The following is a 14,444-nucleotide window of genomic DNA, read 5'->3' on the forward strand; positions in this document are numbered from 1 at the left end:
TAAGTCCCTGCAACACTGTTTGCCCTCCCAAAATATATATATATATATATATAAATATATATAGGTGGAAATCTCTGGGTTAGAAAGCAATTCTCAATTTTCCAGACTATATTAGTACTACACAAAAAGCTCTTATAGTTAATTATGCCTTCGTTTGTCTGCAAAATTGGAAGATGCTATTAACCAAATTAGAATCACGTGGGCATTTTAATGTAATTGGTAATTGATGCTTTATAAATAGAACAAAGCAAAGTGTTTGTGTAGTTAAATATTAATGTTAGTTACATCACTTATTTTTAGTGCATTGAAGAAGAACTCTGTTTAACAACTTTAAACCTCTTTTTCTAGCAATTTTTCTGTGAGGCCAATGATTGGAAGGTTGTTATTAACCTTATGAAAAAACTATAGGCTAGGCTACTAAAAGTTTATTAAATGTCTACTATTAAATATAAACTTTTAAGCAAGCAAAGTTTTGCCAGCAAAGGAACTAATGATGATATCTTATATTTGTGTGCTGCCTTTCTGAATTGCTCACAAATGCATTCTCTAATTGATACTTAAAATAACCTTGTGCAGTAGATGAAGGCAGCATGCATATTATTATCCCCATTTTACATGTTCAAAGAGTTTAAATTATTGTTCAAGGTCAAATGATATTTATATCAGTAATAGAAACTTCAATTTTGACTTTTGCATTTATTTTTAGTTCAATTTTCTACCCAATTTTAGTTATTAGGACATGTAGTAAATATTAGGAAAGGATACTATTGAAACATTATGGAAATCTTGACGATGAAGAATGGTGAAACATAGTGTGCATATATTCCACATTATCCCTCTATGACAGAGAAGCACACCTGAGACTTTGGAAATCATAGGGAAAGAAATGGCAATTTTATTTTTCTTACCTACCTGCTTCATTCATGGCATTTACTGTTAATTCAGCATGCATCAAGCATTTTTGTATGTTAGATAGTTAAAAGACATTGTGGTACAGGTGGGTACCAGATATGCCTCTGATCTTGAGGAGGCTAGATTCCAGTGAAGGAAGAGATATACTTGGAATACAGATATATTTGGAATATTAACATAGATTCTAGGGTAATTTCACAAAATGACATATGGGTGAATAGGAAATTTCTCTCTACAGTTCCATATTCTTCCCTGGTTGGTCCATAATCAAATTTGCATTCACGGGTTCATGGGAGAAATACTAAATGATTATAGGATGGATAAATATAAAGAACATAGTTATGAATTTTAAAGCCAGTGACACAATGTGGGTATATATCCTGATCTGAAAAATGGGTCCAAAGCCTGGGTCATCCAGGAGAATGATAAAGCATTCATAAACAGGATAAAGTAACTTCTATGGTGATGAATGAATGGTTTCATTGTCATACAGATAGCTTTTTCTAGGTTATTTATAGTAAAAATAATAAGTATTAGTTATACCCTCTATTTTTTTTTGTCTAGGGGAGTTGGATATTGTTCCAAGTTTCTCATGAAACTAAAGGACCTCTATTACTATATCTGAAAATAATTCTCATACCAAAGTGACATTTCATGAGAAAGTCTGTTCTTTATATCCTGACGAAGTCTAGCTGAACATTTTATTTTATTTTTTTAATTTTATAAATTTATTTATTGAATTACTGTGAGAACAGTTACAAAGCTTTTGGGTTTAAGTCCTGGTCATACAATTATGAAACACCCTTCCCTTCACCAGTGCACATTTTCCACCACCAAAAATCCCCAGAATACGCCCCATCCCACTCCCTCCCCTTACCTGTGTGGCAGATGATTTCCACATTACTCTCTCTCTACTTTGATTACATTCAACATTTCAACACCAGACATTGGACAATTTGTTTTCTATTGCTGATTATGAATAGCAGATGATATCACGTGGCCACTATTGTGATTTTGGAATTCTGAAATTTTATTACTTAAACCTGGAGGGATTTCTGCTAAAAGCTGTGGTTCATTGGTGTGTCTCTGGGATCATGGCTGTTAAGCAGCTTAATCAGTAGCCAGACAGGTCGTTCATGGGTGGAGACTCAGGGTCTCATTGGGGTGGGGGAGGATAAGAGCCGGCTCCACCCCCATCTAGTGAGACCCCCAAGTGTCTCATCACTGCTAGCCCATACCTGATTGCCCAGTGGCCTCTGGAAGATGGCAGCCACTGAGCCACCAGGGGAAATAGGCAGAGGGTCGACATATTTTCCTACCTGGGGTGGCCCGGCACTGGTGACCTAATGCAAAGTTCGGACACCTTTCTGCCAAAAGGCACTGGGTTCCAAGATTCATCCGTGTGTCTCTGGGATCATGGGCATTAAGCAGCTTAATCAATAGCCAGAGGGTCCCTAGCTGAACATTTAAAGGAGTGTATTTTTTTACTACCATAATAATAAAATGAAAAACGTGATTAATTTTGATAGTAGGGGTGTCATAAGAAAGCTTTGCTGCTCTGTGTCGGTGGCATATGAGCACACCCTAAGAATTAATATAAAAAGAAATAGTTTAAGCTTAAAAGAGGAAGCATCATAAGTAGACAACATGATCTAAGATATGTTGACTAATAATATTTTTGTGAATTTGATATTTCAGACATTTTATAAATATGTCAAATATCTCTTCTACTTTAAACAACACTATGAGATGGGCACCATAAGTTATATTTTATAATTAAAAACAGGCTCAGCAGGTGAATTTATTTTAGGTCAAATATTTAATATTCCAGACACAATCAGGAATCAGATATATGTAGCTAAAGTCCAGAAATTGTGTACCTAAACATAAGTGGTGATTGTAATGTAGAATCAATATCATAACCATTTCTTTCTTTCCATTTATGATTTAATTTGCTTCATAAATGATTAAAATTCTCTATTAATACTATTTTAATAAAAATACATATTATAGATGTATTTAACTAGTCTTTTAATAGCGGGCATTAAGTTGTCTCCAATACTTACTATTTTGGATAATAGTGTATGCCTACTTTTGTAAATCAGAATTTTCTTCATAGGCACAATTGAGAGAAGAAAGAACAATCCAGCTTCTTGTTATTATTACCAAGATTGAAAGGAGTTCTAGGAGAGTAGTCTATATAGAAAATGTACTCTTTTAGAATACTCTCACTGGAAATTATATGCACTATATTGAAAATTCCTAATTGCTCCATGTGGCTATTTTCAGGTCTCTACTACACAACTGGTTTATTTTGAAAAATGGCAAATTAGCTATAATATCAGCCAAAACCCAATAAGATTAAGGAAGTAAATCAAGTGAAAATATTATTATTAAACCAAATAAATGTGATCCTTAGATTATCTTCTGCTCTCAATTAGTTTCTCATTGTTTTGTCCATATAAGTGAGTAAAGACATTTTTTGATTGTTTTGCCCTAAGTCAATTTGGCAGAGAGAAATGTGATGGTTTAGGTTAAGATGTTAAATTTCTCCCCTAAATGAATGCAATTAAAATTATTAAGCTTCACTTGACCCTCACTAACTGTAGATCTCTTTTCTTACTTCATGTTGGCATCTGTTTTAAGAAAGAAATCTAGAAATGCTGAGCAAAGAGCATGTACCCTTCATTTCAGAAAGGTTCATTTTCCACTCCTGCTTTGGATTGACAATAAGTTGTAGTTCAAAGGCTGCCCTACAGGGAAGCTCATGCACCCTATAATTTAAAGAGTTTCAGATGCCTCATGGGAAACTTGGTAAAACATTCTATTTAGAGACATGCCTGCTGATATGACATATATTTTTTATAGTTATACCTCTTTATTGCTGGGACATAAAACCTGTTTTCACTCAAAATGTGCCTGCTTTCAGAAAATAGTTCAAGAGACATGCAGAAAACAATGATCCTATTACAGTGCATTATAACTGTTTTTTTATAGTTCTCCAAGCCATTTCTTTTCCCTGCAGCCAAGGAAGCTGACTGCAAAATATTTGGGAAATTTCATCAACCAAATCCAGGGAGGATTTCCAGACAGTAGAACTTAGTAGTATCGCTTTGAAAGACATTTTTGCAGCTCTCATTAGCATTATAGCTAATCAGGTCTTCTAGGTATAAGTTCAAAAAAGTCATTTTTATCCCATTTATTTCCTAAATCTCAGTACAAAATCATCTATATAGAACTGGGGATGTGTTTAATAGTAGAGTACTTGTCTTATATATGGGAAGTCATGGACTTGATTCCACACACTGAGAGAAAAATCTATATAATCAATATTCCATAAGCAATAGGTTTGTACTAAGAAATCTTTTTCATATCACCAAGATTGTATGCATAAATAAAAGATTCTGATCTTGCCTTCCCAGCTCTGCCAGGAAATGACCAGTCTTGCATAGATTTCCTATTATGAATGTATGGAAACACTTCCCACTATCTGATTTTAAATACTTTAATCTGATAGGACCATCATCTGCCCATTTTCCTTCTACCTTTTGTTGTAGTGTTAAGAAGAGGGTGTGATGTGCCCCTTCTTTCTAGACATAATCTCTTCATCTCAACTACTGGCCCTATCTTCCAGATTTCAAAAGCTTTTAAGGGCAAGGGTTGTACCTGCATACTTTGTTCAAGAGTTTATAAAAACACTTTTCACTTACAACATATTTTCACACAAAAAAGTGCATCATGGGCAAGCTTTGCCAGAACGCCTCAGATTCATTACATGGTTGATTTTGAATAAATTTTAGGTTGTTGCTGGTTCAGAAATGTTTTACTGTTGTCAAGTTTCTGGTTATTTCTACATTTAGTTAATGTGACTCCTGATGGGATTATGATCCACAGTTAAAGAAACTACATATTACATAAACTACATACTACATATTTCCTCTTTTTCTTTTTGTCTCATAAGTCGGCCCACAATTTATTTAACAAGAAAGATTGAAAAATTAGAAGAGAATGAAAAATAAGACTCATATCCCAGATTGTGTCATAGATTATTTTTAAATTAAGAGTATCTTGCCTCAGGTTTTGTATTGTTTTATGTATTACTTATTCAGGACCAAATGAGTTGGCATAACAGAACCACACAATGTGTCAGTCCTAAATTTTAGAAATATGAAAAAAATTATTTTCCTCTGACTCTCACCTCATTTCTTAACCCAATAACTTTGTTTCCTTTCATTGACTCATTTGATAAAACAGCTGTTATTAAGTACTATTATAATAGACATTGTGTGTTCTCATTTGGTATATAACCTGAAGGTACCCTCTCATTTTATACCCTTTCACCCACCTTTAAGTGCTGTGATCCCTAAAATTTCTTTGGCTGTTTGAGCACTTCCATCAGTTCATACTTGCTTTTCACCATCATATGAGATAACAACCAAAATATGAGACCCAGAGTAAAAGATTGTTCTGTGCATCCAGTTGTTTAATCTGTTGTGCTCTTGGTATCTCTTGCAAGTCTGCACACACAGATCACTCACTTCCAGAGTTAGTGACTGTAACATTTTTGATTAACCTCTCTGTATACTTCACAAGCACTTATTTGTGGATATGTTCACATCATGAAGATGCTCTGAATCACTGAAATGTTACTAGATATCTGTTGACATACCTTTAACCAGTGTGGAATAATTCAGTGAAACTCAAATTCAAGCAATGTCAAAATAGTAGCAATATTTTTCAGTTCTTTTTTATATCTTACATATAATAGACGTTGCATTTGAAATCTGTAAAAAATAAAAGAAATTATTAATGTACCAAATATATGAATTTCTAGACTTACATTAAATTATTTGGTGCCAGGTTAACCATCCCTTTAAAATTAATTTATTTGGTGTTTTTTAATTAGAAATAAGGTAATTTACCCCTTGCTCTTCTAAACATTATGACATATGGCAATATTCTCAAAGACTTTATTTCCCCAAATATGTTCTACAGGAAGCATGACTTATGTAGTTTACTTAATTCAAGTCAGAGACAACTTGACATTTCAGCTACTATTTACCCTCTTACAAGATGAAGCTAGGCATTTACATGAAATTGAGGCCTTTCTAGTTGTTTCATTTTACTGTGTTCTTAGGCACACATTAATTCCAAGTTTGTGAAAAGAAAAATAAAACTAGGATGTACATAATTTAAACATATGGCCACAGAAACCCATACCAGAGCAATTTACAACATAGGTTTATCTGGCTTAGAGACATGATATATTTATTTGATAGACAGATACACACTTGTGTGACTAACTTGTAGCCCAGAACTTCTCCTCTTATCTATCCTAATGGAAACATTGAAAGAGCTGCTACTGAAATGTCAGCTTTTTCCCTACTGTGATACCGGCTGTTCATTCAATGATCCATTCATTCAAGTATTCGTTTTGTTTCATAACTAGTTATTGATCTCCTACTGTGTTCTATGCACAAAAAGATATTATGGAAGAATGACTTAATAAAAAAGCAGGCCTAACTTTAGGATGACTATTATGTTTTATCAAAGGAAATATGTGGTAAAACAGAGAAGTCATTCAGATTTAGAAAGGAAATCCCATTTATGTTTTTAGTGTATTTGTTCAGCATTCCACATAGAAAATATCTTGCACTGTCCATGAGGGAGTTATTCTAAGTACTAATATGCTGTCCTTGACTTTTTTGTAGAAAGTTAGTAGGATAGAGGTGAACCTTAGATAAACTGGATTGTGCAATGGGTCATTTGTATAGGCAATTGCATTTTTAAATAGCTATTGCCTAAAATATTAGAGAAAATTTTAGAGACTCGGCTATCTGAAGGTTGGGAATTAGAAAATAAAAAGAATACAAGTAAAATGAACATAGTTAGAGCTGGATATGAAGAATATAGTTAAAATGTTTCTTATATACAATTTGCCTAGGGCAACTGTGTTATACTTATTTGGAAAGGAATATTTTCTGAAAATGTGTGAGATAAACAAGCAGATAACAATATTTAGAATGCTTCTAATAGTTATAACAAGAATATATTTTCTACTACGTTATTGGATCACTAATATCAGCACTTTCATTTGTGAACCTATTTCCCCCCCTTTTTTGACAGATTGTCATGGTCTCTACAGAGTACATTTTAATATTAGGAGCTCTGGGCAGTGTCTGTTACAAAGAAGAGAACTGACCTAGAGACTCTACCTACTGTTATTCAGAGAGATGCTCTGGGTGGTAGACAAGTGGGTAAATTTTACCATGTCAGCATAGCTGCCATCAATCATTTTCTTTGAAAGACTTTTTATTGGGCAAGAGTAAAGAACTACCAATTAAAATAAAATTGCCAGTTATAGCATGGTGGCTTTGTATAAAAGAAATATCTCACTTGCTATCTGTCCTTATAATTTTTAAAGCATAATTTTATCATTTTAGTTGATCTTTTTCATTTACCTTAAAAGGCTTTAATTTCATGGTTTAGCATGAATATATTTTTTAGCTATGAATATATGTATGAGGGAAGAGGCCAGTACTTTCTCCAGTGACTCATTCAGTGAAATGCAAAAATCTTAGGTCATTATTAAAAATACCTCCAGTCCTTTTAGGATGGACATCAAGAAAGCACTTTGAGAAGAGGTATAGTCTTAGGACCCAACAGACAGTATGCTTCTCTTTAGGATAAGATACTATTAAAAAATATTAACATGATCTACTGTCATAGTCCTTCTCTTGCTTTAGTAGATTGTGTTTGTTTACATCTCCTTCATTAGTTTTATTTTTCCTTTTTTACTTTAGCTGCTGGAGACATAATTTGTATTTCCTTCTGAATATAGCATCATTTGTCATTCATAATCCACTTGGTTTTCAGCTATTCATACTCTTGGTTGCAGCCTACAAGTAATTCAATGCTCTATATTTCACTTTAGGTGAATACTTATTTTCATCCTGGATGAAATACATGTACTTTGGTTGAAAAGTTAAGTATATGGGCTTGGGTTTTTAATTGCTTAATTCTATTTCTGGATTTTCATGTTAAAGACACTGAAATTGAAAGGAACTTTGTGCTGGTTATTATCAACTTTTCTTTTTTGCTTTTATTTTCTAAATATTGCAAATATTATTTTAATTCCCTAAGCTTAGGAAAAGTGTACTCAATCTATTGGTGTTTACTTTTGTTGTATTCAACTGGAATCTTCCTTCCTTCCTTCCTTCCTTCCTTCCTTCCTTCCTTCCTTCCTTCCTTCCTTCCTTCCTTCCTTCCTTCCTTCCTTTCTTCCTTCCTTCCTTCCTCCCTTCCTTTCTTCCTTCCTTCCTTCTTTCCCTTTTTTACAGAATAAGTTGTCATTTCAAAAACGATTACACTATTTCCGAAAGTTGATTAACCTGTTTATCCTATGACTACAACATGCAACGTCACACAATATGACAACATGTATGATCTTTATTAAAGACATATAGATCATTGATACAAGTGATCCTATGTATGATAAAATCAAATCAGTGGGAAAACAGGGAATATATTTTTAGGTCCCGAGAAACCTTAAAGCCCAGACTATCTGCCACGTGTATGTACTTTTTCTCCTAAGCACTCTGGGTTCAAACCCTTGGGAACTGCTGCTGAGCTCTCTCCTTTGTTCTTGTTGATGTCTTTGCCCGTGCAAGGGATGGATGATGAAATGCAGTCGACAGCCAGCCAGCCTGCCTTCACCTCTTTGCTAAATGGATGTGATCAAATGTACCTTCTACACAGGAGCCTAAATAATGGGGCTGTGTTCCTGGTGAAGCTCAGTAATATTTACTGAGCCCAACAACTTCGTTTTCCTCAGGTCCTGCTGCATTAATGGCTGGCTTCAGGGTGGGAGGTGAGAAGAGAAGAAATGAAGAATTGTTTTGAGGGACTCAGGCGACTTGGTTAAAGGATGGCCTTATCAGACACTTTCCCTAGGCCTAAGTGGGGCCTTTTTGTCTGAGACTGCAAGAAGTGGGTCATTTTCCTGAACTGTCAGGCTCACTGCTTACTTGACTTGTGGCTATAGTTGCAACAAGCTGTTGGCTTCCCCACTGGCTTTTGGCTTTCTGAGGCATGCTAAAGGCTCTGTCTCCACAGGCCTTCTCAGAGCAGAAATGGACTTCTGCACAAACCATTTGTATCTTTTCTAAGCTGTAGGCTGTTTTTATAACGGCATGCCTCATGCACAACTAGCCACAGTTGGGAATCTCTGAATTTCTACCCTTAAGGCTAGATCCAATGGCTTAAAATACCTGGAGAGCTAGAGAAATATTGCAGTCTCAAAGCTATAGCTTTAAGAAATATCATACATGGAATAAATAAGAAATCCAACTTGTATGACATCACTTATTGGTAAAGTGCAAGACATATAATGATGAGGAACATTTTAATTTAATATGTTTATAATTTATAAAATCTCATCACTATTAATTTTTTCAATCACATGGGTAACAAAAAGTAGCTGCCATGTTTCTATTGATTCTATATCTTCTCTTTATGGTGATTCTTTGTTTTTGTGCTACACCTGGTGATGCTCAGGAGTTACTACTGGCTCCCTCACCTAGGAATTACACCTGGAGTTGCTTGGGTGACCATATGGTTGCTTGGGATGGAAGCTTGGTTGGCCTTATGCAAGGCAAATGCCCTACCCACTGTGCTATCACTCTGGCCCTCCTTATGGTGTTTTACAAAATAACATTTGCTACAAATTTGCTCTCCATTAATACTGTTTACAATATATAGCATGTAGATTATGCATTGGTAAATCTAGTATATGTCTTTTAGTCTACACTACATACTGGACTGCTGTTTAGAATGAAAAAACAGTCATTTACTTTTTTTTCATTGGCTTTTTGGGTCACACCCAGAGATGCTCAGGAGTTACTCCTGTCTCTGTACTTGGGAATGACTCCTGGAAGTGCAAGGGGGACCATTTAGGATGCTGGGGATTGAAACTAGATCAGTTGCATGCAAGGCAAATGCATTACCTGTGGTACTATCACTCTGGCTCCTCAGTCATTTGCTTCTACTTCACCTCCTTTGCCAATTCAAGGACTTGATGTGGTCATTCTCTAGGAATACTGAAAGGGCAGAATACTTGGATGGTCAAAACAAAAAGCTACAATATCACTAATTATCTAGACCGAATATTTTGCATAAGAAAGTCATTAATATTTTTGTTAAAAACAGTACCCCAATCACTAAAAACATAACAGAAACATTTTCCAAGTTAAAAAAATGAAAGATGAATTACCATGCCAAAGTAAATTTTGAATTTATTTTTTATCTATTTATTTAATTGAATCACCGTGAGATACATAGTTCCAAAGCTATTCATGGTCTGGTTTCAGTCATACATTGTTCCATACCCATCCCTCCATCCACCAGTGTACATTTCCCATCACCAATGCCCCCAGTTTCTCTCCTGCCACCCTGCTGCCAGCCTGTCGCCATGGCAGGCATTCTCTCTCTCTGTCTCTCTCTGTCTCTCTGTCTCTCTGTCTCTCTGTCTCTCTCTCTCTCTCTCTCTCTCTCTCTCCTGTTGGAGTTTGCAATACATATTTTGATAGGTTATCATATATTCTCCTTTTCCTATTTTCAACACATAGCTCTTATCCACAGTGATCATTTCCAACTATCTTTGTCACATTGGTTCCTTTTCTATCCCAGCTGCCTCCATCCCCAGCACTTGAGATAGACTTTCTATCGTGGACCAATCCTCCTGGCCCTTGTTTCTACTGTCCTTGGGTATTAGTCTCACATTATGTTTTCTTATATCCCACAAATGAGTGCAATCATTCTATGTCTGTACCTCCTTTATTGGCTCATTGTAGTCAGCATTATACTCTCTATGTACATTCATTTATAAGAAAATTTCTTTTTTTTCTTTTCTTTTTTTTTAAATTTTTTGGTCACACCTGGCGATGCACAGGGGTTATTCCTGGCTCATGCACTCAGGAATTACCCCTGGTGATGCTTGGGGAACCTTATGGGATGCTGGAAATTGAACCCGGGTCAACCACGTGCAAAGCAAAGGCCCTACATGCTGTGATATCACTCTAGCCCCTATAAGCAAATTTCTTGACTTCATTTTTCTAACAGCTGCATAGTATTCTATTGTGTGGATGTACCATAGTTTCTTTAACCAGTCATTTGTTTACCAATATTACTGGTAAATTGTTATATTAAAAAAATTATTTCATTCTTTCTCTGCTCAGCATACATCTTTGTTTATAGATCATCTAGTGGTTTTCAAATATACATTGCATATAAGGATAGACAGTGTCTAATTTAGAAAATCTCTACAGAGATAGGTTATATCTGACTTTGCTTCTTGCTTGAAGAGCCTCACACAAGAGGTAAAACTCTAAATATACCAGTAAAGAGCCAGGCTTTTTTTGGGGGGAGGGGAGATTTTATTTATTTATTTATTTATTTATTTATTTATTTATTTATTTATTTTTTTATTTTTTAAATTTTATTGAATCACCATGAGATTGTACAAGCTTTCGTGTTTGGATTACAATCTCACAATAATCAAACACCCATCTCTCCACCAGTGCACATTCCCCACCACCAATATCCCGGGTATACCCCCCTTTCCTACCCTCCCCCTGCCTCTATGGCAGACAATATTCCCCATACTCTCTCTCTACTTTTGGGCATTATAGCTTACAACACAGACACTGAGAGGTTATCATGTTTGGTCCATTATCTACTTTCGGCATGCATCTCCCAAGCCAGGCTCTTTTAAATATAAAATTATAAATTCTTAATTAAGCTTGTTTTGAAAATAATTGCATTTCTTCCATTTCTAGCTTGAAGAGTAGAAAATAAATGAAATAGTTCCTGGATTTAGTTCTTAAAACATACTTTAATCAAAAGATTAAAAAATAGTATTATGGTGTGATCTTTTTTTCTTCACCAGATTAGTGACTACATCTTTACAGATTGAAAGCACATAAATGGATTTTACACTGAACAAAACTGACTAAAATCCTGTACCCCTGTGCTCTCCCTTCATGCTTTTCTCTAGACCTCAGAAAGAAAAAAGAAAATTCCACAAAGTACCAGTTTTTCCTACTTCTGAACATACACACCTCTCAAACACAGACATATTATAGTCAGACTACATAAAGCTGCTACTTTTAAGTCCACAACTTTAATTGTTAAAACTGGGCATAATCCTGGTAGAAAATCAGGAGGTGAACAGAAAGTCTTCCGTCTCTCCATGACTCTCAGTGATTTCAGTTGGAACCAATACAAAGGAATCCAATAGGTGACTTCTTTACTTTGTATGACATAGTATGTCAGTTGTATTTATTTTAGGATTTGCGTCAATAACAAAAGCATAATAGATCGCTAGATGGATTTATAGATAGAAACTGAGATGAATGAGAAAAAGGAAAGGAATATGTGCTGGAAAATCATGTCACAGGATGCCTTTGGGAGATTATTTGGCTGCTAGAGATGTGACACATAAAGAAGAGAAAGAAGAAAATCAATGATGACTGTAGAGTGTGTTCTGAAAGAAGAGTAAGTGCAATGGAGTATCTTCCTAGGAAACATGGGCTAAATGATGTTTTCTTCCCCCTCTTGTGAGCTGAAAGTGTACGTTTTCCACAAAAGATAATTTTCTCCAATTTTCTTATTCTAGTAGAAGAAACCAGTGTTTACAGAAATTAGTTTATTTCATCAAATTTTTTTCCATGCTACAATAATTCTGTGATCTTTTACTCTTAATTTATCCAAGATCATACTTCCCAGGTTAAAACTGCAAACAACAAGGCAAAATGTAATGTTATATCATGTGATAAGAACAAACTTAATATTTCCATTTTACTCAAAATGATCACGTTCATCATAATATGTCATCACTGTATCATTGTCACTATCATCCTGCTGTTCATCGATTTGCTTAAGTGGACACCAGTAATGTCTCCATTGTGACACTTGTTACTATTTTTGGCATATTGAATACCCCACAGGTAGCTTGACAGGCTCTGCCCTGCAGGCAAGATACTCTCAGTAGTTTGCCAGGTGCTACAAGAGGGGCGGAGGAATCGAACCCAGATTGGCTTCGCGCAAGGCAAACGCCCTACCTTCTGTCCTTTCGCTCAACCCAATATGTCATCATCTGTACAAAAAAAGTTTTATTTTAGGACCCCAAAGAATAACAAATACCTCATTTGTCAAAAACCTTCATTTTTTTTAACAGTTCATAATAGTTAGTTTAGTAAGCAGAATATCACATCTAATGTTTTCTAGAAATCTCATTACCACTTATTATCTAGATAAAATTCCTTTGGCCATACCAGTGATATCAAATCCTGTAAGTTATATAGTTAGAAGAGTATTAATAATTTTAATGGGCTATTGCCTTTTTTCTCTGTTTTCTATCTACATTTCTAATTTTTCTTTATCTTTTTTCATTCTCATTTTCTTTGGAAATTAGGCCACACTTCTTGTGCTTTGGTGCCATTCATGGCTCTGTGCATGGAAGTAGGTTTTGGTGGTACTCAGAAGACCACGAGGTGTCAGGAAATGAACCTAAGCTACCTCCACTGAACTGAGCCTGTGGGCTATTTCTTTTGTCCAATTCCTTTCTTCTTCAACCAGTTTTTAATTTAGATATGTAAATACAGTCCTTTTTTTTGTCTGCAGACTGTAGTAAATTAGAAAACATAATAAAAGGTGCTGAGAATTCTAGAATCTTTCTATTTGTACTCTTTTCCTAAATAGAGGCAACAAATTAAGAAAGACAGAAATACTTGTCCACATTAACATAAATCTGAGGTTTGTACCTTTATGAGTTTAGTATGTTTCCTTATTTAGTTTTATATCAATTGCTCAAAATTTCTCGTTCTGTGGGAGTTCAAGCAGATGTCAAAACAACCAGTGCTGGCATGGATATGTGGAGAAAGAGACTTTCATTGATTGTTGGTGGGAATGCTGATTGGTCCAGCCTTTTTTGGAAAGCAATATGAGCATTCTTCAAAAAATTAGAAATTTAACTTCCATGCAACCCAGTAATGCCACTTCTGAGAATATACGCTAATGACCCAAAATCACACTGCAGAAAAGTCATCTGGACTTCTCTGTTCATTGCAGCACTAATTTACAATGGGTACAATCTGGTAACAACCCAAGTGCCTGAGAATAGACAATTGGATATAGAAACTATGGTACATTTACACAATGGATTACAATGCAGCCACCAGGAAAATGAAGTCATGGGATTCACTTTTAATTGATGGACATGGAGAGTATCAAGTTGAGTGAAATGAGTCAGAAGGAGTGGGACAAATATAGAATGATTGAACTCCTTTGTGGGATATAAAAATATATAGTATGAGATTAATACACAGGGGCAGTGGAAACAAGAAAAGAGGAATAGTCTACTTTTGGAAGTTTGCCACAAGTGATGGTGTGGTAGTGGGGAGGGCAGTTAGAATAGCTGGGACAACTATGGCAAAAATAGTTGGAAATGATCACTCTGAGAAAGAACTGAGTGA

The 14,444-nt window shown here is 35.2% G+C and overlaps 1 protein-coding gene across 2 annotated transcripts in view; it reads left to right on the forward strand.

Annotated features, from left to right (window-relative positions):
• LSAMP (limbic system associated membrane protein) overlaps positions 1–14,444 on the forward strand; it is a 755,031-nt gene that overhangs the window by 131,391 nt on the left and 609,196 nt on the right. The window lies entirely within an intron of this gene.

The sequence above is a fragment of the Sorex araneus genome, chromosome 2 (assembly GCF_027595985.1).
Source record: "Sorex araneus isolate mSorAra2 chromosome 2, mSorAra2.pri, whole genome shotgun sequence".
Taxonomy (NCBI): domain Eukaryota; kingdom Metazoa; phylum Chordata; class Mammalia; order Eulipotyphla; family Soricidae; genus Sorex; species Sorex araneus.